Consider the following 27,063-nt stretch of genomic DNA (forward strand, 5'->3'; position numbering starts at 1 on the left):
AGATACATTGCCGGATACATTGCTCCACAGTGTCGGATACATGCCCCACAGTGTCGGATACATGCCCCACTCAGTGCCAGTTACATGCCCCACTCAGTGCCAGTTACATGCCCCACTCAGTGCCAGTTACATGCCCCACTCAGTGCCAGTTACATGCCCCACTCAGTGCCAGTTACATGCCCCACTCAGTGCCAGTTACATGCCCCACTCAGTGCCAGTTACATGCCCCACTGTGCCGCCCCCCCCCCCCCCCCCCCGTCACTCACCACTTGTTGACGTGAGGGGAGTAGAGCGCAGCGCCTCACCTTCCCCTCACCGCTCCAGGTCTCCGGCAGCTGTCTGGCACCGGTTCGCTAGCCAATCAGGAGCCGGTCCGCAAGGTCTGATTGGCTAACGCCGCCGGAGACCGGACACAGCAGCGCTGCTGGCAGTGCTGCAAGTGCTGGCGGCAGTGAGGGGAGGGAGAGACGCTGCGCTCTCCTACCCTCACATTTCGGCGAGTGAGGCATGATGCCCTGGCTGCCGGCGGCGCCCCCCTCTCCTGGGCCTGCCGCCTACCCTTGTTACGCCTCTGTTGAGCAGTTATCATTTAGGTACAGCGTGGTGTATAAATATTCTAAGGTTTCTACATAGGAATTCTTACTTGTTTTTGCTCTCCCATCTATGAGGTGCAAGCAGATAACCCGCCCTAAATTAGTGAGTCATCTGAATCTTGTGGCTAGTTGAATCTCCCCATGAGAGGACGTCACACAAGCGACTTAAAGCTAGCCCCAAGGATGAGCATGATGACCTGTCAGAAGATGAAATCAGGTTATTATGGATTCTGATTTCTCTTGTCACTCACATCCCCTCACAAGTCCCTTCTCATCTTCACCAGCAAAGTCACCGACACGTTTCAGCTGGGAATGTGAAAAGAACTCTGGCTGAATGAATTTGCTCAGGGGATCCTACTCAAGACTAGCACTGTTCAATCAAAGAACATGATACAGGTATTTCAGCAGAGCCTCTCATATTTTAAGAACTCAAAAACTAGGAGCCGTAAAAGCGCCAAGCCTTTTCAGGTGACATTAGCAGTGACTGCACATTTACATGGGAACTATAATGCTGTGAGGCCCAATAGCAGAATTTTCCTTGGAGACAGGATCTCAAGCTGTCAACGGACAGTGTAATTATTGACAGTGTAAGATTCAGAAGTAAAAATGGGTCTTCCACTAGAAAGTGTGAGGAAACTAAAACACATCATGCCTTATATAACTGCTACTACTAACATCAACAGTTGCCATAGACTGTACTGGTTAAAGCAGAACACATAACAAGGGTGTAATAAACGGATTCATAAATCATGTGCTAGTTTTTGTGAATTTTTATCTGTTTACCCAGCACATACTGTATATCAGTGAGTGATAAAAGAATGAGATATGTCACATTACATTTACATATTGCTTGCATAGTGAAAGCAGACATTTCCATCTAAGGAGGCTTATAGGCCCTACACACTGGCCAATACCACTGAAAGATATGAACGATCTTGTTCATTAATGAATGAGATATCGTTCATATCTTTCAGTGCGTATGCACCAACGATGAGCGGACCCACGCTCATTCATCACTGGTGCCGGCTCGTTTAAACATGCACGCCAATATGGACAACCTCATCCATCCAGTGCTATGGAGCCGGGTGACGGGGGTAGTGAAGAAACTTCACTCCCCCCATCACCCCCCGTGCCGGGTCGCCCATCAGCCGTATCGCCCGTCGGGCACCTCGCCTAGCAATCACGCAGTGTGTAGGGGCCATTAGGGTTGGGTCTATGTTCCCTTCATGATCAGGACCAGGAGGCTTAGGGGCAGCCTGCAGTGTCTCCTTCAGTATGGTTGCTCACAAGTAGTCTATTGTGCAATTGTTACCCCTCCCTATCACTCCATTACCCCACAGATCAAGGGTATTTAACATGTGGCCCTCCAAATGCTGTGGAACTACACATCCCAGCATGCCCTAACAGCTGTGGTAGGGTATCCTGGAAAATGTAGCTGGAGGGCCACATGTTGATTAACCCTGTCATAGATCTTCCTTTCTCAGTAGTTCGTGAAACTTTTTACATATTCACTTGTGAATTACAGAGGGGTGTGGCATATTATGTCGACGGCCAAAATGTCAAAATTCATTAGGTTGATGTGACCATTTCGACATTGGTGTTATGTTGACATTGGCCATGCCAACACTGATGTAATGTTCTTTTACTGTCACTCTATCCCTAAAGCTCACATGTCCACATTTTCATAATATTTACATTCTGGTGTCATCATTATGAGTGTTACCTTAGTGGATGCATATCTTTTAGATCAGTCATGTAAATTGGGTCTACTGGCCCTGTAAATGCAGCTGTTCATACCAAACTAGTGTAAACCTTGTTAGCCAGCCTCTGTAATATGTATGAGCAATGAAGGTTTCCATGATGTGATTGAAATGGCAGCCAAATGCTGGATAACACCCATGATGCTCTTCCAATCAGGAGCCAGCATTCAAGCCCAGTCCTGCACAAGCACTCCCTCCTCTGATGCTCAGTAATGAATAATGAGGTTGGCCAGCAGAGGACCTCAGGCATATTAAGTGGGGAGGCCGTGCTGCAGTGAACAGAAGGTAAGGACCAACTCAACACTTTAATAAAGGATATATGAATTATGCAGGTTTATTAGTACTAGGTGAAATGAAGACCTGGGTAAAAGTCAGTCAGCGCCAGAACCTATGAAAGGGCCAAATCACATGCTCATTTTCTAACGCATGCTTGCCCAGCGTAACATTGAAGTGAATAGGGAATGCTCTACCCCTGAAAACAATGCTGATTTTGTTGTGAAGCTACACCATGCACAGCTTCTCTCCAGGGACGTAACTAGAAGTTTGTGGGCGCCATAGCAAAATCTTGAAAGGGGGTCCCCGGGCCGTTGTCACAACAATGCCCCTTAAGTAAGCAGGAGAGAAACAAAAAGGGTATAAGGGGGCGAGAGAGATGCAAGAAAGAGAGGGGTCAGGGAGAGAGAGGGGGTTTCATGGAAAAAAAGGGAATGAGAGAGAGAGGGTGTCAGGGAGAAAGGGATGGGAGGGGAGGGAAAGAGAGAGGGGCATCATTCAGAGAGAGGATGTTGGAGAGAGAAAGTGTATCAGAGAGGGAGAGAGAAGAGGGAGGAGCAAGAAAGGGAGCAGAGAGAGGGAGTGCGAGAGTCTCAAGGAAGGAGACAGAAAGAGGAGCAAAAGAGAGGGGAGCAAGATAGAGTGTCGGGAAGAGAAGGAGGGAGGGACAGAGAGAAAAATAACGAGAGTAGTGGGTGTCAGGGAGAAATAGAGTGCGTCAGAGAGAGAGAGACACACAGTGTCAGGGGGAGAGGGAGAGAGAATAGAGAGATTGACAGGCAGAGGGCGCTACAGTGTCAGGGAGAGAGAGAGTATCAGAGAGAAAGACAGTGTAAGGTAGAGAGGTAGAAAGAGGCAGTATCAGGGAGAGAGAGAGAGGGAGAGACAGTGTCAAAGAGTCTGTGTCAGGAAGAGTGAAACAGTGTCAGAGAGCGAGCTCGAAACAGTGCCAGGAAGAGAGAGATAGACAGTGTCAGGGAGAGAGAGTGATATGAGCGGTGGCTGTTCTTAGCGGACAGGCGGGCGAGAGTGAATGCGAGATATGGTCATTAGGGGAAGCCCATGAATGGTGCAGGGAAGCAGCGGGCCCTCGAAGCAGCCTGGGCCATACAGCAGCTGCACCCCCTGTAACCTCGGTAGTTATGTCAGTGCTTCCCACATTTATAATACCAACGTTTCCTGGTCAGAAAATTGTGGCGATCTAAAAAGGACCATATGTCCAAGCCCATGATCACCGTGTGCGTTTAAAGGAATAAGTCAGCAACTGCAGTAAGGGTTGGGTATAGAAACAACTATATTTAAAGTAAAAATTAACTGGCTTGGTTCAGAGAATCGAGCCCACCCGAACTTCCAGGATCCGAGGGGATCCGAGATGGGACTCTGATCTCTCTGCCTGTCTTGGTTCCTAAAGTGAGGCAAATCATCATTTTCCCGCTGTCAGATCTTGCGGGTTTTAGATTTGAGCGCCAAATTTCAAAGTTCCATTGAAATCAATGGGCTGATCGCTAATTCACTGAGAGACATTCTCACCGTTCTCAGGCCAGTAGGATATCTGCATTCTCGTCTACCCAGAGGCTGCTGCTGCTGCATTCACCCAGAGGCTGCTGCTGCTGCATTCACCCAGAGGCTGCTGCTGCTGCATTCACCCAGAGGCTGCTGCTGCTGCATTCACCCAGAGGCTGCTGCTGCTGCATTCACCCAGAGGCTGCTGCTGCTGCATTCACCCAGAGGCTGCTGCTGCTGCATTCACCCAGAGGCTGCTGCTGCTGCATTCACCCAGAGGCTGCTGCTGCTGCATTCACCCAGAGGCTGCTGCTGCTGCTGCATTCACCTAGAGGCTGCTGCTGCTGCATTCACCCAGAGGCTGCTGCATTCACCCAGAGGCTGCTGCTGCGCTGACAGGCAAAGAGAGAGCTGTTAACACTGCAACGCTAGGACATCATCATCATCATCCTCACAGACACTACTGGGGGCATTTACCATCAGAGAGACCCTCCTGCCTGCAGTCACAGTAAGTGCACTATTGGTGAACACAACCCACACTATATCTGGCCCGCAGTGTACCCAGCACTGTATCCGACCCACAATGTAACCAGTACTGTATCCAACCCGCAATGTAACCAGCACTGCAACTGACCTGCACTGTAACCCATACTATCTGACCTGCATTGTGTGTCCTGCAAATTATCCCTCTCAGCATTTAACTGTGTCCCAAAGTATTCCGCAGTGTACCCCGCACTGTATCCCGAAGGTACGGAATGCTGTTTTTATGGTTGGGGAAATTTGGGGGAGCTGTTCCAAGAAAAAAAAAAAAATACTGCTTTCTCTCCCTCTCTCATCATCATATGCAGCTCATACTTATAGTAATCTGTCATTGATGACCAAATGTATACGTATTCCTCCAGCTTCATTCTTTCACTCCGCCCACCACGTTCCGCAGTTCCTATCACACCATCACAGGCTTCTATTCTCCAATCCCTTGGCATTTTAAAAAGAAAACACAGGCGCATTCGTGGGAAGCGAACAGGCCGGAAATGTATTTCCCACGGTAACCACCTAAGTTCTTTGCCCACCTGCTCACCCCCATATTCAAAGAACAATCAAATAGAAGTGATACCCAAAAGATGGCCCTGTGTTTGGAAGTACAGAACTGTTAACTCTCGCTTTGTGACCCCCATACCCAGAGCTAATGCACCTAACATAAAGAAAACTGAAGGCCCTCTGGTATGCCCAATCAGGTCAGTCCTTTGCAATGCCAGATCTATAAGAAACAATACTGGAACAATTGCTGACCTTATTGAATCTGCAGATCTAGCCTGTATTACAGAGACCTGGCTAGATGAAAATGCAGCACCTATATTGGAGGCTGCGGTCCCACCAAACTACTCTGTCATCCACAACCCAAGACTGGACCGCAGGGGTGGCGGGGTGGTTATCTGCTTCAAAAAAGAACTTAAACTTAGGGTCCACCCTATTGAAATTACTCGCTCATTTGAGTGCATTGCTGCCCGGAGTTCGACAGGATTAGGTTTCAGAGTACTTCTCATTTACCGGCCCCCTGGAGATGGAAAGATATTTCTACAAGAAATTGCAGATACTGTTGCCGGCCTGGTTCTGGAACATCAAAGATGGCTCATCCTCGGGGACTTCAATGCATGGATGGATGATGAACTCTCACGCTTTGGCCAAGACCTCCTGTGCACAATGAATGGTCTGGGCTTCACACAGGTCATTCCTTCTGCCACACATAAAAGTGGTCACACTCTCGATCTTGTCTTTCAGATTGGATTAGAAGTCACTGACCTAAAAATAAACCCAGTCATCTGGTCAGACCACTACTCCCTTTGGTTCTCAGTTGCAACCCCTCAAATAAGATCTCTGCCCGTGGAGTTGACCAGGTATCGTCCAAGGAGGGGTATGACACCCCAGGCTCTAGCAGCAAATCTGGATCTCTCTGCTATACTGGGTGCCTGTGAAGATCCCTGTTCCCTAGTCCGTTATTATAATAGGGATGTTATGGCTGCAATTGATATTATCGCCCCTGTGCGTATAAGACCTTGTAAACCACAACGTCAAGCTCCATGGTTCGACAACAGTGTTAGTGAGCTCAAGAAAAGGGGGCTTAGACTGGAAAGACGATGGAGGAAGACTAACCTAGTGGATGACAAAATAAAACCAATAAAGCATAACGAAGAATATCAATCGACAATCACTCGTAAGAAATCACAGTTCCTGTCAAATGAGATCACAGCAGCAAACAATAGGCCAGCTCAACTTTTCAGCACAGTGGAGATGCTTTGCAAGCCAGCATGCCTGCAGACTGATGAAACCCTCTCCCAGGCAAGATGCAACGAGTTTGCAAACTTCTTTGCAGATAAAATATCCACCATCCGGGCCGGAATCTCCACAGTGCCATCAAAGGAGTGCCAAACTACAAAGCCTGCCAATATAAGCTACCTGCCTTCATGGACCAGCTTTGACCCAGTGGATGTAAAGGACACTGCTGAAATTGCTCGGATTTTGCGTCCCATCACCTGTGATCTGGACCCGGCCTCAACCAACCTTCTAATAGGTTGTATGGATATAATTGGTCCTGTCTTTCCAAAAATTGTTCAATGCTCTTTGCAGACAGGCATTTTTCCTGGACCCCTAAAGGAAGCAATTGTTAGACCGCTTCTTAAAAAACCTAATTTAGATCCCGACTGCATGGCCAACTACAGACCAGTATCAAACCTTCCTTTCCTAGGAAAGGTTACTGAGAAAGTGGTAGCAAATCAACTGGAAACCCGCCTGACAACCCATGATATTTATGATCCATTCCAATCAGGATTCAGGAGAAGACATAGCACTGAAACAGCCCTGGTGTGTGTTTTAAATGATCTTCTGATGGCAAGAGACAGAGGTGACTGTTCAATATTAATCCTTCTGGATCTCTCGGCAGCATTTGATACCGTGGACCATGGGCTTCTGATTGAGCGACTGATAAATTTCTGTGGTCTGGATGGCACAGTCCTAAGCTGGTTCAAATAATTTCTCACAGGCAGGTCACAGAGAGTATCGTCTGGATTATACTCATCACCACCAGTGCCATTGCCATGTGGTGTCCCACAAGGTTCTATACTATCCCCCATGCTTTTTGCAGTATACATGCTCCCATTGAGCGAAATAATCAGGCGCCATGGCCTGGTCTACCACTGCTATGCAGATGATACACAACTGTACTTGTCCTTTGCTCCGGGCACTGATAACCCAATAGCAACCCTAAATGGCAGTCTAGCTGAGCTACAGGAGTGGATGAGCGCCAGTTCGCTGCGACTGAACCCGGATAAAACAGAGGTCCTTATGATACGACCGCAACATCAAAGGACAAGACTGCAGCATAGCCAACCAACTGGACTTACACTCGGGGATTCAGAATTACAGACCAGTGATCGTGTGCGGAATCTTGGCGTTGTCCTGGATGGTGGCTTGACACTTAAATATCAGATATCAGCCACAATCAAATCCTCATTCTTTCACCTGAGGAACATAGCCAGAATTAAGCACTTAATTCCCTCAGATGATATGCCAAAAGTCATCCATGCATTTGTATCATCTCGATTAGACTACTGTAATGCCCTCTACCTTGGTCTCCCAGCAAAAGAAATGCAACGCTTACAGCTGGTGCAAAACACAGCTGCCAGGCTGTTCACCAACCAGCCCCTTTCTAGCCACATAACACCCATCCTCTACTCCCTTCACTGGCTGCCTGTAAGATGGCGAATCATCTTCAAGATTGGCTTACTGCGTTTCAAAGCATTACATGACCAGGACCCAAGGTACCTGAAACAGCTTCTGACCCCATACTGCCCCACTCGATTACTGCGATCTGTAGATGAAGGACTTTTAGCAGTACCTAGAATCTCCTGTAATTCATCTGGGGGTCGAGCTTTTAGTCATGTGGCTCCTACTCTATGGAACTCACTTCCCCGCACACTGCGAGAGGCCCCAACTATAGAATCCTTTACTCAAGCATTTCCATAATGTTCCCATTAGTATCTTCATGTATTTTATGAAAATGTACTATATTATGCTATGTATCTGTTAAGCGGCCTTGAGTCCTATTGGAGAAAGAGCGCTATATAAAAAAAATTATTATTATTATTATTATTATTATTTAAACAAAAAGGGTGATTGACCGGGACTTTACATGGGCACAGAGTGCCAATCATCAGTGGCCCAGGGCCCCCAGGAAGGATTGGGCACTGAGAATAGGCATGTGCACTTGTGTAGGGGGCATCCACGTCTGCTGTTACTACTTCACACGTTTTAGGGATTGAGCAATGATATTCCACACACGATTCTTTTATTGAAAGTACCCAAAAGTTGGTTCAATTGGTTAAGGCTAATATATTACTAATTTGCAAAAGATTTTTAAACAGAAATAACTGCCGTGTGTTTGTGCCGCTGCTCTGTTGCTTAGTTTAGCCAGCCTTTGGCTTATGTTGGTGAACAATATCGTGAGCTGTGAGTTGTTCACAACGGACTGTAAATTGATGATAGAAAATTAATGTTATTGAGGTTATTAATACTATAGCGACAAAAAGAGGCCCAAATTATGTGAATGTAGCCGTTTTCATTCATTTTGTGTAAAAAAAAAACAGATCCAAAACCAAAACACGTAAGGGGGCAGTTTTGGCAAAATCAAAACACAAAGTTAAAGCAGATCCAAAACAAAAACACGGGGATCAGCGCATATCTCTTCTTTAAAGTAAGAGAGCGCTTGCCAGGAACACAATAAATGAATCAGTCATTTGCAGCCCACAGCCCAGTCTAGAGCCGTGTTCTGTATTGTGTCAGGCTGCTGATGCCTCTCAGATTGGTAGTCACTGTACAACACATTCATCTGTTAAATGAAAGTCTTATGACACATTAGCCTAATTGATTGAATCTTGTAAGTCACATTGTGTAGATTAAAGTGGACTCGGTTCATAATGTCCTTGTGAGTATTTAAAATGGTATGTTGAGACTGTGGAGCACACAGGAGTGAAAGCCAAAGCGTGTTTAGCAGCTTAATAACCATATTATGGCCTTCGGTCAGTAGATACAGCACAGTATGTAACAACTTCAGTGACAACGTGACGGCAGTACCAAGTCAAAGAACACTGTAAAATAACAAATATTGGGGCAGATGAATTAAGCCAGGAGATGGCTTAAGGAAGTGATATGTGCAAGGTGATATATGCACCAGCCAATCAGCTCCAATATGTAGATTAACAGTCAGGAGCTGACTGGCTGGTGCGTTTATCACTTTGCACTTATCACTGGTTTATCATTTCCTTATGCCTTCTCCAGGTTAATACATCTGCCCCATAATGTCTATTACTTCATGATTTACCACATCAGGAGATCATTCTCCACACTCACTAGTTGACATAACTGGCATCACAAATTAAAAGCTATGGGGGACATGTACTAAGCAGTGATAAAAGTGGAGAAGTGAGCCAGTGGAGAAGTTGCCCTAAATTCTTTAGCGTATGGTGGCATTCAGACCTATACACCCCTCCCTAGCATAGTGTAGCAGTCTCCCTCCCAACACACAAGTCTACCTTTGACGGATAACCACCGCTGAACACAAGTGGTCGAATAGACTATGACTAAGGCCCTTAACTAAGTCACCCATACTCAAGCATTTTTAAAATGGAAACTGCTAGAGGGAGATGAGAATCAGAGATGGAACACTGCTCTACAGCCTAATTTCTACTAAAAAAGTTCAGTTTACTAGTAGGCAATTTTGGCACCAAGGGGGAAAAAAATATTCCCCCCCCATCCCCCATATAAGCAGAGTTATATGGAGGTCTAGCCCAAGAGACAGCATAGGGTCAGCATGGTTTTCCGGTCTTTTTAAAAACAAACCTTAATCCTCGCAACATATGCTATGCATGTGGCAAATACACATACATAGAGACAAATGTATTAAGCCAGGAGAAGTGATAAATCAGTGATAAGTGGAAAGTGATAACGCACCAACAAATCATTATGGGTATGAAATATGACAGTTAGCAGCTGATGCGTTATCACCTTCCACTTATCACTGCTTTATCACTTCTCCAGGGTTAATACATCTGCCCCATTATTGTTTATGACGCCATCTCACTGAATACAATGGCCAGCTTTCCTTTCATACTACTAGAATGCCAATACTTGAGCCACTGGCATTAGGCAGTCACCCACGTAATGAGGAAGGGGTTGCGGTGTAAAAACAGAAGAAATAAGGACCAGGTTATCATCAGTACTACTCATATTGTTACTTTAGATAAGGGGCATGCCTGTCTTGTAACAGAACAGTTGTAAATGTAGGCCTCAATATTGTATAATTAAAAGAAAAATAAGAATTTACTTACCGATAATTCTATTTCTCGGAGTCCGTAGTGGATGCTGGGGTTCCTGAAAGGACCATGGGGAATAGCGGCTCCGCAGGAGACAGGGCACAAAAAGTAAAGCTTTAGGATCAGGTGGTGTGCACTGGCTCCTCCCCCTATGACCCTCCTCCAAGCCTCAGTTAGGATACTGTGCCCGGACGAGCGTACACAATAAGGAAGGATTTTGAATCCCGGGTAAGACTCATACCAGCCACACCAATCACACCGTACAACCTGTGATCTGAACCCAGTTAACAGTATGATAACAGCGGAGCCTCTGAAAAGATGGCTCACAACAATAATAACCCGATTTTTGTAACTATGTACAAGTAATGCAGATAATCCGCACTTGGGATGGGCGCCCAGCATCCACTACGGACTCCGAGAAATAGAATTATCGGTAAGTAAATTCTTATTTTCTCTATCGTCCTAGTGGATGCTGGGGTTCCTGAAAGGACCATGGGGATTATACCAAAGCTCCCAAACGGGCGGGAGAGTGCGGATGACTCTGCAGCACCGAATGAGAGAACTCCAGGTCCTCCTTAGCCAGGGTATCAAATTTGTAGGATTTTACAAACGTGTTTGCCCCTGACTCAATAGCCGCTCGGCAAAGTTGTAAAGCCGAGACCCCTCGGGCAGCCGCCCAAGATGAGCCCACCTTCCTTGTGGAATGGGCATTTACATATTTTGGCTGTGGCAGGCCTGCCACAGAATGTGCAAGCTGAATTGTATTACACATCCAACTAGCAATAGTCTGCTTAGAAGCAAGAGCACCCAGTTTGTTGGGTGCATACAGGATAACAGCAAGTCAGTTTTCCTGACTCCAGCCGTCCTGGAACCTATATTTACAGGGCCCTGACAACATCCAGCAACCTGGAGTCCTCCAAATCCCTAGTAGGCGCAAGGCACCAAAATAAGCTGGTTCAGGTGAAACACTGACACCACCTTAGGGAGAGAACTGGGGACGAGTCCGCAGCTCTGCCCTGTCCAAATGGACAACCAGATATGGGCTTTTTTGAGAAAAAAACCACCAATTTGACACTCGCCTGGTCCAGGCCAGGGCCAAGAGCATGGTCACTTTTCATGTGAGATGCTTCAAATCCACAGATTTGACTGGTTTTAAACCAATGTGATTTGAGGAATCCCAGAACTACGTTGAGATCCCACAGTGCCACTGGAGGCACAAAAGGGGGTTGTATATGCAATACTCCCTTGACAAACTTCTGGACTTCAGGAACTGAAGCCACTTCTTTCTGGAAGAAAATCGACAGGGCCGAAATTTGAACCTTAATGGACCCCAATTTGAGGCCCATAGACACTCCTGTTTGCAGGAAATGCAGGAATCGACAGAGTTGAAATTTCTTCGTGGGGCCTTTCTGGCCTCACACCACGCAACATATTTTTGCCACATGTGGTGATAATGTTGTGCGGTCACCTCCTTTCTGGCTTTGACCAGGGTAGGAATGACCTCTTCCGGAATGCCTTTTTCCCTTAGGATCCGGCGTTCCACCGCCATGCCGTCAAACGCAGCTGCGGTAAGTCTTGGAACAGACATGGTACTTGCTGAAACAAGTCCCTTCTTAGCGGCAGAGGCCACAAGTCCTCTGTGAGCATCTCTTGAAGTTCCGGGTACCAAGTCCTTCTTGGCCAATCCGGAGCCATGAGTATAGTTCTTACTCCTCTACGTCTTATAAGTCTCAGTACCTTAGGTATGAGAAGCAGAGGATGGAACACATACACCGACTGGTACATCCATGGTGTTACCAGAACGTCCACAGCTATTGCCTGAGGGTCTCTTAACCTGGCGCAATACCTGTCCCGTTTTTTGTTCAGACGGGACGCCATCATGTCCACCTTTGGTATTTCCGAACGGTTTACAATCATGTGGAAAACTTCCCGATGAAGTTTCCACTCTGCCGGGTGGAGGTCGTGCCTGCTGAGGAAGTCTGCTTCCCAGTTTCCATTCCCGGAATGAAACACTGCTGACAGTGCTATCACATGATTTTCCGCCCAGCGAAAAGTCCTTGCAGTTTTTGCCATTGCCCTCCTGCTTCTTGTGCCGCCCTGTCTATTTACGTGGGCGACTGCCGTGATGTTTTTCCCACTGGATCAATACCGGCTGACCTTGAAGCAGAGGTCTTGCTAAGCTTAGAGTATTATAAATTTACCCTTAGCTCCAGTATATTTATGTGGAGAAAAGTCTCCAGACTTGATCACACTCCCTGGAAATTTTTTCCTTGTGTGACTGCTCCCCAGCCTCTCGGGCTGGCCTCCGTGGTCACCAGCATCCAATCCTGAATGCCGAATCTGCGGACCTCTAGAAGATGAGCACTCTGTAACCACCACATGAGAGACACCCTTGTCCTTGGATATAGGGTTATCCGCTGATGCATCTGAAGATGCGATCCGGACCATTTGTCCAGCAGATCCCACTGAAAAATTCTTGCGTGAAATCTGCCGAATGGAATTGCTTCGTAGGAAGTCACCATCTTTACCAGGACCCTTGTGCAATGATGCACTGATTTTAGGAGGTTCCTGACTAGCTCGGATAACTCCCTGGCTTTCTCTTCCGGGAGAAACACCTTTTTCTGGACTGTGTCCAGAATCATCCCTAGGCACAGCAGACTTGTCGTCGGGATCAGCTGCGATTTTGGAATATTTAGAATCCACCCGTGCTGTTGGAGCAGTATCCGAGATAGTGCTACTCCGACCTCCAACTGTTCCCTGGACTTTGCCCTTATCAGGAGATCGTCCAAGTAAGGGATAATTAAGACGCCTTTTCTTCGAAGAAGAATCATCATTTTCGGCCATTACCTTGGTAAAGACCCGGGGTGCCGTGGACAATCCAAACGGCAGCGTCTGAAACGGATAGTGACAGTTCTGTACCACGAACCTGAGGTACCCTTAGTGAGAAGGGCAAATTTTGGACATGGAGGTAAGCATCCCTGATGTCTCGGGACACTATATAGTCCCCTTCTTCCTGGTTCGTTATCACTGCTCTGAGTGACTCCATCTTGATTTGAACCTTTGTAAGTGTTCAAATTTTTTTAGATTTAGAATAGGTCTCACCTAGCCTTCTGGCTTCAGTACCACAATATAATGTGGAATAATACCCCTTTTCTTGTTGTAGGAGGGGTAATTTGATTATCACCTGCTGGGAATACAGCTTGTGAATTGTTTCCCATACTGCCTCCTTGTCGGAGGGAGACCTTGGTAAACCAGACTTCAGGAGCCTGCGAAGGGGAAACGTCTCGACATTCCAATCTGTACCCCTGGGATACTACATGTAGGATCCAGGGGTCCTGTACGGTCCCAGCGTCATGCTGAGAGCTTGGCAGAAGCGGTGGAACGCTTCTGTTCCTGGGAATGGGCTGCCTGCTGCAGTCTTCTTCCCTTTCCTCTATCCCTGGGCAGATATGACTCTTATAGGGACGAAAGGACTGAGGCTGAAAAGACGGTGTCTTTTTCTGCAGAGATGTGACTTAGGGTAAAAACGGTGGATTTTCCAGCAGTTGCCGTGGCCACCAGGTCCGATGGACCGACCCCAAATAACTCCTCTTCCTTTATACGGCAATACACCTTTGTGCCGTTTGGAATCTGCATCACCTGACCACTGTCGTGTCCATAAACATCTTCTGGCAGATATGGACATCGCACTTACTCTTGATGCCAGAGTGCAAATATCCCTCTGTGCATCTCGCATATATAGAAAATGCATCCTTTAAATGCTCTATAGTCAATAAAATACTGTCCCTGTCAAGGGTATCAATATTTTTAGTCAGGGAATCCGACCAAGCCACCCCAGCTCTGCACATCCAGGCTGAGGCGATCGCTGGTCGCAGTATAACACCAGTATGTGTGCATATACTTTTTATGATATTTTCCAGCCTCCTGTCAGCTGGCTCCTTGAGGACGGCCCTATCTATAGACGGTACCGCCACTTGTTTTGATAAGCGTGTGAGCGCCTTATCCACCCTAAGGGGTGTTTCCCAACGCGCCCTAACTTCTGGCGGGAAAGGGTATACCGCCCATAATTTTCTATCGGGGGGAACCCACGCATCATCACACACTTCATTTAATTTATCTGATTCAGGAAAAACTACGGTAGTTTTTTCACATCCCACATAATACCCTCTTTTGTGGTACTTGTAGTATCAGAAATATGTAACACCTCCTTCATTGCCCTTAACGTGTGACCCTAATAAGGAATACGTTTGTTTATTCACCGTCGACACTGGATTCAGTGTCCGTGTCTGTGTCTGTGTCGACCGACTAAAGTAAACGGGCGTTTTAAAAACCCCTGACGGTGTTTCTGAGACGTCTGGACCGGTACTAATTGTTTGTCGGCCGTCTCATGTCGTCAACCGACCTTGCAGCGTGTTGACATTATCACGTAATTCCCTAAATAAGCCATCCATTCCGGTGTCGACTCCCTAGAGAGTGACATCACCATTACAGGCAATTGCTCCGCCTCCTCACCAACATCGTCCTCATACATGTCGACACACACGTACCGACACACAGCACACACACAGGGAATGCTCTGATAGAGGACAGGACCCACTAGCCCTTTGGAGAGACAGAGGGAGAGTTTGCCAGCACACACCAAAAACGCTATAATTATATAGGGACAACCTTATATAAGTGTTTTCCCTTATAGCATCTTTTATATATTTCTAACGCCAAATTAGTGCCCCCCCTCTCTGTTTTAACCCTGTTTCTGTAGTGCAGTGCAGGGGAGAGCCTGGGAGCCTTCCCTCCAGCCTTTCTGTGAGGGAAAATGGCGCTGTGTGCTGAGGAGATAGGCCCCGCCCCTTTTTCGGCGGGCTCGTCTCCCGCTCTTTAATGGATTCTGGCAGGGGTTAAATATCTCCATATAGCCCCCGGAGGCTATATGTGAGGTATTTTTAGCCAAAAAAGGTTTTCATTTGCCTCCCAGGGCGCCCCCCTCCCAGCGCCCTGCACCCTCAGTGACTGCCGTGTGAAGTGTGCTGAGAGGAAATGGCGCACAGCTGCAGTGCTGTGCGCTACCTTAAGAAGACTGAGGAGTCTTCTGCCGCCGATTCTGGACCTCTTCTCGTTTCAGCATCTGCAAGGGGGCCGGCGGCGAGGCTCCGGTGACCATCCAGGCTGTACCTGTGATCGTCCCTCTGGAGCTAATGTCCAGTAGCCAAAGAAGCCAATCCATCCTGCACGCAGGTGAGTTCACTTCTTCTCCCCTAAGTCCCTCGTTGCAGTGATCCTGTTGCCAGCAGGACTCACTGTAAAATAAAAAACCTAAGCTAAACTTTTCTAAGCAGCTCTTTAGGAGAGCCACCTAGATTGCACCCTTCTCGGCCGGGCACAAAAATCTAACTGAGGCTTGGAGGAGGGTCATAGGGGGAGGAGCCAGTGCACACCACCTGATCCTAAAGCTTTACTTTTTGTGCCCTGTCTCCTGCGGAGCCGCTATTCCCCATGGTCCTTTCAGGAACCCCAGCATCCACTAGGACGATAGAGAAATGTATTTATTTACACACAGCAAACTTTACCATATACAGTGCATCCAGAAAGTACAGCGCTTCACTTTTTCCACATTTTATGTTACAGACTTATTCCAAAATGGAATAAATTAATTTTTCCCCTCAAAATTCTACACACAATACCCCATAATGACAACTTGAAAAATGTTTTTTTTAGATTTTTGCAAATGTATTAAAAATAAAAAAACTAAGAAATCACATGTACATAAGAATTCACAGCATTTGCCATGAAGCTCAGAATTGAGCTCAGGTGCATCCTGTTTCCACTAATCATCCTTGAGATGTTCCTACAGTTTATTTGGAGTTCACCTGTGGTAAATTCAGTTGACTGGACATGATTTGGAGAGGCACACACCTGTCTATATAAAGTCCCACACTTGACAGTGCATGTCTGAGCACAAACCAAGCATGAAGTCAAAGGAAATGTCTGTAGACCTCCGAGACAGGATTGTCTCTAAGCACAACTCTGGGGAAGGGTACAGAAAAATATCTGCAGCTTTGAAGGTCCCAATGAGCACAGTGGCTTCCATCATCCGTAAATGGAAGAAGTTCGGAACCACCAGGACTCTTCCTAGAGCTAGCCGGCCATCTAAACTGAGCGACTGAAGGAGAAAGGCCCTAAGTCAGGAAGGTGACCAAGAACCCGATGGTCACTCTGTCAGAGCTACAGCATTGCTCTGTGGAGAGAGGAGAACTTTCCAGAAGGACAACCATCTCTGCAGCAATCCACCAATCAAGTCCTGTATGGTAGAGTATCCAGAAGGAAGCTGGCTATAATTGCTGCCAAAGGTGCACCAACAAAGTATTGAGCAAAGGCTGTGAATACTTATGTACATGTGATATCTTAGTTTTATACTTTTAATAAATTTGCAAAAAACCTCAAAAAAACTTTTTTCAAGAGACAGATAAAAAAGCTAAATTTATATTAATTTAAATGTACATTTCTGGAGCTTTTCTAGATATCTGCCGGCATACATATAGCAACAAGTTGCAGACTTTTGCTTTAGACAGTGGCATTTCCTGCAATACAATATATGTAGTTAGACCTGTAATACAGGTTGAGTATCCCATATCCAAATATTCCGAAATACGGAATATTCCGAAATACGGACTTTTTTGAGTGAGAGTGAGATAGTGAAACCTTTGTTTTTTGATGGCTCAATGTACACAAACTTTCTTTAATACACAAAGTTATTAAAAATATTGTATTAAATGACCTTTAGGCTGTGTGTATAAGGTGTATATGAAACATAAATGAATTGTGTGAATGTAGACACACTTTGTTTAATGCACAAAGTTATAAAAAATAAGAATTTACTCACCGGTAATTCTGTTTCTCGTAGTCCGTAGTGGATGCTGGGGACTCCGTCAGGACCATGGGGAATAGCGGCTCCGCAGGAGACAGGGCACAAAATTTAAAAGTTTGACCACTAGGTGGTGTGTACTGGCTCCTCCCCCTATGACCCTCCTCCAAGCCTCAGTTAGGATACTGTGCCCGGACGAGCGTACACAATAAGGAAGGATTTTGAATCCCGGGTAAGACTCATACCAGCCACACCAATCACACCGTACAACTTGTGATCTGAACCCAGTTAACAGTATGATAACGTAGGAGCCTCTGAAAAGATGGCTCACAACAATAAACAACCCGATTTTTTTGTAACAATAACTATGTACAAGTATTGCAGACAATCCGCACTTGGGATGGGCGCCCAGCATCCACTACGGACTACGAGAAACAGAATTACCGGTGAGTAAATTCTTATTTTCTCTGACGTCCTAGTGGATGCTGGGGACTCCGTCAGGACCATGGGGATTATACCAAAGCTCCCAAACGGGCGGGAGAGTGCGGATGACTCTGCAGCACCGAATGAGAGAACTCCAGGTCCTCCTTAGCCAGGGTATCAAATTTGTAGAATTTTACAAACGTGTTCTCCCCTGACCACGTAGCTGCTCGGCAGAGTTGTAATGCCGAGACCCCTCGGGCAGCCGCCCAAGATGAGCCCACCTTCCTTGTGGAGTGGGCATTGACAGATTTAGGCTGTGGCAGGCCTGCCACAGAATGTGCCAGTTGAATTGTGCTACAAATCCAACGAGCAATCGTCTGCTTAGAAGCAGGAGCACCCAGCTTGTTGGGTGCATACAGTATAAACAGCGAGTCAGATTTTCTGACTCCAGCCGTCCTTGAAATATATATTTTCAATGCTCTGACAACGTCCAGCAACTTGGAATCCTCCAAATCGCTAGTAGCCGCAGGCACCACAATAGGCTGGTTCAGGTGAAACGCTGATACCACCTTAGGCAGAAAATGAGGACGCGTCCTCAATTCTGCCCTGTCCGAATGGAAAATCAGATATGGGCTTTTATACGATAAAGCCGCCAATTCCGACACTCTCCTGGCTGAAACCAGGGCCAGTAGCATGGTTACTTTCCATGTAAGATATTTCAAATCTACCGATTTGAGTGGCTCAAACCAATGGGATTTGAGAAAATCCAAAACTACATTGAGATCCCACGGTGCCACTGGGGGCACAACCGGGGGCTGTATATGTAGTACTCCTTTTACAAAAGTCTGGACTTCAGGAACTGAAGCCAATTCTTTCTGGAAGAAAATCGACAGGGCCGAAATTTGAACCTTAATGGACCCTAATTTGAGGCCCATAGATAATCCTGTTTGCAGGAAATGTAGGAATCGACCCAGTTGAAATTCCTCTGTCGGGGCCTTCCTGGCCTCACACCATGCAACATATTTTCTCCAAATGCGGTGATAATGTTGTGCAGTCACCTCCTTCCTGGCTTTGACCAGGGTAGGGATGACCTCTTCCGGAATGCCTTTTTCCCTTAGGATCCGGCGTTCAACCGCCATGCCGTCAAAACGCAGCCGCGGTAAGTCTTGGAATAGACACGGTCCCTTATAATTCTCAGTACCTTGGGTATGAGAGGCAGAGGAGGGAACACATACACTGACTGGTACACCCATGGTGTTACCAGAGCGTCCACAGCTATTGCCTGAGGGTCTCTTGACCTGGCGCAATACCTGTCCAGTTTTTTGTTGAGGCGGGACGCCATCATGTCCACCATTGGTCTTTCCCAATGGACTACAATCATGTGGAAGACTTCTGGATGAAGTCCCCACTCTCCCGGGTGAAGATCGTGTCTGCTGAGGAAGTCTGCTTCCCAGTTGTCCACTCCCGGGATGAACACTGCTGACAGTGCTATCACATGATTTTCCGCCCAGCGAAGAATCCTTGCAGCTTCTGCCATTGCCCTCCTGCTTCTTGTGCCGCCCTGTCTGTTTACGTGGGCGACTGCCGTGATGTTGTCCGACTGGATCAACACCGGCTGACCCTGAAGCAGAGGTTTTGCCGGGCTTAGAGCATTGTAGATTGCTCTTAGTTCCAGTATATTTATGTGAAGAGACGTTTCCAGGCTTGACCACACGCCCTGGAAGTTTCTTCCTTGTGTGACCGCTCCCCAGCCTCTCAGGCTGGCATCCGTGGTCACTAGGACCCAGTTCTGTATGCCGAATCTGCGGCCCTCTAACAGATGAGCACTCTGCAACCACCATAGCAGAGAGACCCTTGTCCTTGTCGACAATTTTATCCGCTGATGCATCTGCAGATGCGATCCGGACCATTTGTCTAGCAGATCCCACTGAAAAATTCGTGCATGGAATCTGCCGAATGGAATCGCTTCGTAAGAAGCCACCATTTTTCCCAGGACTCTTGTGCATTGATGCACAGACACTGTCCCTGGTTTTAGGAGGTTCCTGACGAGTTCGGATAACTCCCTGGCTTTCTCCTCCGGAAGAAATACCTTTTTCTGAACAGTGTCCAGAATCATCCCTAGGAACAGCAGACGTGTCGTCGGGATCAGTTGGGATTTTGGAAAATTCAGAATCCACCCGTGCTGTTGGAGCACTACTTGAGTTAGTGCTACTCCGACCTCCAGCTGTTCTCTGGATCTTGCCCTTATCAGGAGATCGTCCAAGTAAGGGATAATTAATACGCCTTCTCTTCGAAGAAGGATCATCATTTCGGCCATTACCTTGGTAAAGACCCTGGGTGCCGTGGACAATCCAAACGGCAGCGTCTGAAACTGATAATGACAGTTTTGTACCACGAACCTGAGGTACCCTTGGTGTGAAGGGCAAATTGGGACATGAAGGTAAGCATCCTTGATGTCCAAGGACACCATAAAATCCCCTTCTTCCAGATTCGCTATCACTGCTCTGAGTGACTCCATCTTGAACTTGAATTTTTGTATGTACAGGTTCAGAGATTTCAGATTTAGAATAGGTCTTACCGAGCCGTCCGGCTTCGGTACCACAAATAGCGTGGAGTAATACCCCTTTCCCTGTTGTAGAAGGGGTACCTTGATTATCACCTGCTGAGAATACAGCTTGTGAATGGCTTCCAATACCGTCGCCCTGTCTGAGGGAGACGTTGGCAAAGCAGATTTTAGGAACCGGCGAGGGGGAGACTTCTCGAATTCCAACCTGTAACCCTGAGATACTACCTGCAGGATCCAGGGGTCCACCTGCGAGTGAGCCCACTGTGCGCTGAAATTCTTGAGGCGACCCCCCACCGCCCCTGAGTCCGCTTGTAAGGTCCCAGCGTCATGCTGAGGCCTTTGCAGAAGCCGGGGAGGACTTCTGCTCCTGGGAAGGGGCTGCTTGCTGCAGTCTCTTACCCTTTCCTTTGCCTCGGGGCAAATATGAATGTCCTTTTGCTCGCTTGTTCTTATAGGAACGAAAGGACTGCGGCTGAAAAGACTGCGTCTTTTTCTGCTGGGAGGGGACTTGAGGTAAAAAGGTGGACTTCCCGGCTGTTGCCGTGGCTACCAAATCCGATAGACCGACCCCAAATAATTCCTCCCCTTTATACGGCAATACTTCCATATGCCGTTTGGAATCCGCATCGCCTGACCACTGTCGTGTCCATAGACTTCTTCTGGCAAATATGGACATCGCACTTACTCTTGATGCCAGAGTGCAGATATCCCTCTGTGCATCTCGCATATAAAGGAATGCATCCTTTAATTGCTCTATAGTCAATAAAATACTGTCCCTATCCAGGGTATCAATATTTTCAGTCAGGGAATCCGACCAAGCCACCCCAGCACTGCACATCCAGGCTGAGGCGATTGCTGGTCGCAGTATAACACCAGTATGTGTGTATATACTTTTTAGAGTATTTTCCAGCCTCCTATCAGCTGGATCCTTGAGGGCGGCCGTATCAGGAGACGGTAACGCCACTTGTTTGGATAAACGTGTGAGCGCCTTGTCCACCCTAGGGGGTGTTTCCCAGCGCGCCCTAACCTCTGGCGGGAAAGGGTATAACGCCAATAACTTCTTTGAAATTAGCAGTTTTTTATCAGGGGTAACCCACGCTTCATCACACACGTCATTCAATTCCTCTGATTCAGGAAAAACTACAGGTAGTTTTTTCAGACCCCACATAATACCCCTTTTTGTGGTACTTGCAGTATCAGAGATATGCAAAGCCTCCTTCATTGCCGTGATCATATAACGTGTGGCCCTACTGGAAAATACGTTCGTTTCTTCACCGTCGACACTAGATTCGGTGTCCGTGTCTGGGTCTGTGTCGACCGACTGAGGCAAAGGGCGTTTTACAGCCCCTGACGGTGTTTGAGACGCCTGTACAGGTACTAACTGGTTTGCCGGTCGTCTCATGTCGTCAACCGACTTTTGCAGCGTGCTGACATTATCACGTAATTCCATAAACAAAGCCATCCATTCCGGTGTCGACTCCCTAGGGGGTGACATCACCATTACCGGCAATTGCTCCGCCTCCACACCAACATCGTCCTCATACATGTCGACACACACGTACCGACACACAGCAGACACACAGGGAATGCTCTGATAGAAGACAGGACCCCACTAGCCCTTTGGGGAGACAGAGGGAGAGTTTGCCAGCACACACCAAAGCGCTATAATTATATAGGAACAACCTTATATAAGTGTTTCCTTATAGCTGCTTAAAATATATATAATATCGCCAAAAAATGCCCCCCCTCTCTGTTTTTTACCCTGTTTCTGTAGTGCAGTGCAGGGGAGAGCCTGGGAGCCTTCCTAGCAGCGGAGCTGTGTAGGAAAATGGCGCTGTGTGCTGAGGAGATAGGCCCCGCCCCCTATTCCGGCGGGCTCTTCTCCCGGTTTTTCTGAGACCTGGCAGGGGTGAAATACATCCATATAGCCTCATGGACTATATGTGATGTATTCTTTTTAGCCAGAAAGGTATTAACATTGCTGCCCAGGGCGCCCCCCCCAGCGCCCTGCACCCTCAGTGACCGCCGGTGTGAAGTGTGCCTGAGCGCAATGGCGCACAGCTGCAGTGCTGTGCGCTACCTCATGAAGACTGAAAAGCCTTCAGCCGCCGGTTTCTGGACCTCTTCTTACTTCGGCATCTGCAAGGGGGTCGGCGGCGCGGCTCCGGTGACCCATCCAGGCTGTACCTGTGATCGTCCCTCTGGAGCTAGTGTCCAGTAGCCTAAGAAGCAAATCCATCCTGCACGCAGGTGAGTTCACTTCTTCTCCCCTAGGTCCCTCGTTGCAGTGAGCCTGTTGCCAGCAGGACTCACTGAAAATAATAAAACTATCAAAACTTTTACTCTAAGCAGCTCTTTATGAGAGCCACCTAGATTGCACCCTGCTCGGACGGGCACAAAAACCTAACTGGGGCTTGTAGGAGGGTCATAGGGGGAGGAGCCAGTACACACCACCTAGTGGTCAAACTTTTAAATTTTATGCCCTGTCTCCTGCGGAGCCGCTATTCCCCATGGTCCTGACGGAGTCCCCAGCATCCACTAGGACGTCAGAGAAAATATTGTATTAAATGACCTTCAGGCTGTGTGTATAAGGTGTATATGAAACATAAATGAATTGTGTGAATGTACACACACTTTGTTTAATGCACAAAGTTATAAAAAATATTGGCTAAAATTGGCTTCAGGCTGTGTGTATAAGGTGTATATGAAACACAGATGCATTCTGTGCTTAGAATTAGGTCCCATCACCATGATGGGATCGGTATGAAATACCTCCAATCAAAATCCCGACGTTCAAAATCCAGACACCAATTGACCGATGGTCAAAATCCCGACATGGACAAAATACCGACATTTAAAATACCGACAAGTTCAAAATACCGACATGTAAAATGCCGACAGGTCAAAATACCGACATGCGTTTTTGTTGTTTTTGTGTGTGTATGTCGACATAAGTCAACATGGACACCATATAAAGTGTACCGCGTCCCTTCGCATGGCTCGCTGCGCTCGCCATGCTTCGGGCACGGTGCCTCGCTGCGCTTGGCACACTATTATATTCCCCCTCCAGGTCCACTGGGATGGTAAAGTATGAACAAATCGATTTCAATGGAAAAAATCATGAAAATCTCATGTCGGTATTTTGACCTGTCGGCATTTTACATGTCGGTATTTTGACCTTGTCGGTATTTTAAATGTCGGTATTTTGTCCATGTCGGGATTTTGACCTTGTCGGGATTTTAACCATCGGTCAATTGGTGTCGGGATTTTGAACGTCGGGATTTTGATTGGAGGTAAACTGACTGCATCCCACCATGATATCCCATTATAGTATGCAATTATTCCAAAATACGGAAAAATCCGATATCCAAAATACCTCTGGTCCCAAGCATTTTGGATAAGAGATACTCAACCTGTAGTTACATTACTTCAGAAAAGAGGCAGAAAAGACTGAGAGCCCTGGCCAAAAGAGCTTGCATCAGGGGTGTCACACTCACGGCTCAAATGCGGCACCCTACTGCATCATTTTGCGGCCCATTGCCAGGTCGGAACAGGGCAGAACTGTGTCCCTGGCGTTCCGCCTCCATCCGCTTACGGCGACGTTGCCATGCTGCCTGCACTGCCCACTGGCACCCATGCGGCCGTGTGAAGCAGCCAGCAGGGAGCCGTGGGGCCCTAACAGACAGCCTCCGCCTTGATAGACAGAGCCCTTAAAGCCGCAGCCCTTACAGCCGGAGCCCTGTCCCCTGAAGGAGCATGCCCATGAGGGAACATCCTGCTAATGTAAGTCTCTGGGGCATGCTGCACAGGGGAATGAGGGTGTCATGGGGGCATTATGTGTTATAGGCACTATACTCAGGGACATTATGTGTAACTGGCACTATACTGGGGGACATTATGTGTAACTAGCACTATACTGGGGGGCATTATGTGTAACCAGCACTATACAGGGAGACATCATGTGTAGCTGGCACTATACTGGGGGAATTACTTGTATCTGCTACTATACTGGGAGCATTATGTGTAACTGACACTATAGTGGGGGCATAAAAATTCAGAAATATGACATAAACCGTTATCCAAAATGCTTCTGGTCCCAAGCATTTTGGATAAGGCATACTTGACCTGTATGCGTGTGTATATTTATACTTCCGGAGAGCTATCTGCGTCACATAACATGACACTGTAGAGAATAAATACAATCACAGAACTGTAATTTCACTTTAAGTAACAGTCTGGAGAAACATCTTAAATTTTTATATATAAAACAAAAAAACAGTAGAAGTTATTCCTTAAAGGACCCTGCAAATAAGGAGATACAAAGTAATGCCATGATTGGTTCAATGGAACAGAGATGGTCATCCAAGCTTATTTTGCAGCATGTCTGATTTCATTCTCCCACAAGATGGCGCTCCAAGAATTCTTGGCCGTTACAGAACTCTTTCCTGTGAACATTTTTGTATCTACTGTAACTATTACCAAAATTATCTTGAATTAATTAAATGCAAATAAAAAAACCCCAAACAAATAAAAACATTTCTGTGTTCTTTGTTCTAGAACATTTCCCAATGAGTTTTAGAACTGACAAACTGAAATAAATGTTTCTTGTTATTAACGGAAAGAACCAAAATATTTACAACTCAACTAATCTGTTACAATTTAGCACACATTGTGCACGTAACTCCATCCCTGCTATGGGTGACCATTCACGTCAATAATGTTGATGCACCTGTATGGCTCCAGTAATATCTTTGTGAATGGACATGTCTTGTCATATTAAACACTGGTCCCCACCACACAAGGCTAAATATAGGATTCTGTCAACAGCCAAGACAAAAACAAATGTTAGGCCACTTAAAAAGAAAAAAAGCTATCTGCTTTTATTAGTCTGTCGCACTCTTCAAAGGACAAAGTGTGCTAATCTTACCTCTGGGTAGTGACTTTACAGCCTGGGACCTCTATATGGCTTTACTGCTGGCTTTTTATCACGGATTGTGCTGGAGATTCTGCCTGGTTGTGGCTGACACAGCAGGACAAGTAATTCTCCCGTCAGCTGAGCAAATCAGAAAATCTGACCAAACATACAGATGGAAGCAAAGGGCACACAATGCTGACAGCAGCTCCCTGGTACAAACACTGTACCTGGTTCAGAGGTTGCGTTAATCACATCAAAGGCTCCAGTGTCTCCAAAGCTTGTACACAGAGATGACACTGTGTTCTTTACTGGTAGCGCACTACACCCAGGTTAGGGGAGCAACCAAATGACGGTAGGGTGGTAACAGGGGGCAAGGAGCAGACTATTTGCTTGTCTGCAGGCCACATTTCATGTTGTAATGTGTAGCACTACACAGGTAAGAGTGTATGTATGAATGTATGTATGTATGTATGTATGTATGTATGTATATATTTATTTATTTCTCTTACGTCCTAGAGGATGCTGGGGACTCCGTAAGGACCATGGGGTATAGACGGGCTCCGCGGGAGACATGGGCACTATAAAGAACTTTAGAATGGGTGTGCACTGGCTCCTCCCTCTATGCCCCTCCTCCATACCTTAGTTAGATCCTGTGCCCAGGAGACTGGGTGCATTACAGGGGAGCTCTACCGAGTTTCTCTGAAAAAGATTTTTGTTAGGTTTTTTATTTTCAGGGAGCACTGCTGGCAACAGGCTCCCTGCATCGTAGGACTGAGGAGAGAGAAGCAGACCTACTTAAGTGATAGGCCCTGCTTCTTAGGCTCCTGGACACCATTAGCTCCAGAGGGTCGGAACGCAGGTATCACCCTCGCCGTTCATCCCGGAACCGCGCCACCGTCCTCCTCACAGAGCCGGAAGATAGAAGCCGGGTGAGTATAAGAAGAAAGAAGACTTCAAAGGCGTCAGAAGACTTCAGATCTTCTCTGAGGTAACGCGCCATTGCTCCCACACACAACACACACCGCAGGCACGGATGGGTGCAGGGCGCAGGGGGGGCGCCCTGGGCAGCAATAATAAACCTCTAGGACTGGCTAAAAGGCAATATTTAGGCTACGGAGGCAATATATATTAATATCCCCCGCCAGTATTGAAAAATTGAGCGGGACCGAAGCCCGCCGCTGAGGGGGCGGAGCTTGATCCCACATCACTAACCAGCGCCATTTTCTCCACAGCACACTGCAGAGAAGCTGGCTCCCCGGACTCTCCCCCTGCTGAACACGGTGACACAGGGCAAAAAAGAGGAGGGGGGCACTTGTAAGGCGCAGTGAGTGTATAGATATATACATATAATTAAATAAAAGCGCTGTTTATCTGGGGATTTTGTTTCCAGTGTTAGTAGGCGCTGGGTGTGTGCTGGCATACTCTCTCTGTCGCTCCAAAGGGCCTTATTGGGGAACTGTCTCCATATAAATATATCCCTGTGTGTGGAGGGGTGTCGGTACGCGTGTGCCGTCATGTCTGAAGCGGAAGGCTCGTCTAAGGAGGAGGTGGAGCAGATGATTGTGGTGTCTCCGTCGGCAGCGCCGACACATGATTGGCTGGACATGTGGAATGTTTTAAATGCAAATGTGACTTTGTTACATAAGAGATTAGACAAAGCAGAGTCCAGGGATAATACAGGGAGTCAATCAATGGCTTTGACTGTGTCCCTTTGGGGTCTCAAAAACGTCCCCTATCCCAAATAGCAGACACTGATACAGACACGGATTCTGACTCCAGTGTCGATTACGATGATACGAGGTTACA

The 27,063-nt window shown here is 47.0% G+C and overlaps 1 protein-coding gene across 7 annotated transcripts in view; it reads right to left on the reverse strand.

Moving 5' to 3' along the window:
• Positions 1-27,063, reverse strand: part of TANC1 (tetratricopeptide repeat, ankyrin repeat and coiled-coil containing 1) — a 426,026-nt gene that overhangs the window by 121,588 nt on the left and 277,375 nt on the right. Inside the window, exon 1 of one of the 7 annotated variants that reach the window (XM_063933683.1) lies at positions 25,270-25,376. The exons of the other annotated variants lie outside the window; for them this stretch is intronic. The gene's annotated coding sequence lies outside the window, so the exon portion shown is untranslated. Of the gene's footprint in view, positions 1-25,269; positions 25,377-27,063 lie in introns of those variants that run through there. 7 annotated transcript variants of the gene reach the window in all.

The sequence above is a fragment of the Pseudophryne corroboree genome, chromosome 7 (assembly GCF_028390025.1).
Source record: "Pseudophryne corroboree isolate aPseCor3 chromosome 7, aPseCor3.hap2, whole genome shotgun sequence".
NCBI classification, from domain to species: domain Eukaryota; kingdom Metazoa; phylum Chordata; class Amphibia; order Anura; family Myobatrachidae; genus Pseudophryne; species Pseudophryne corroboree.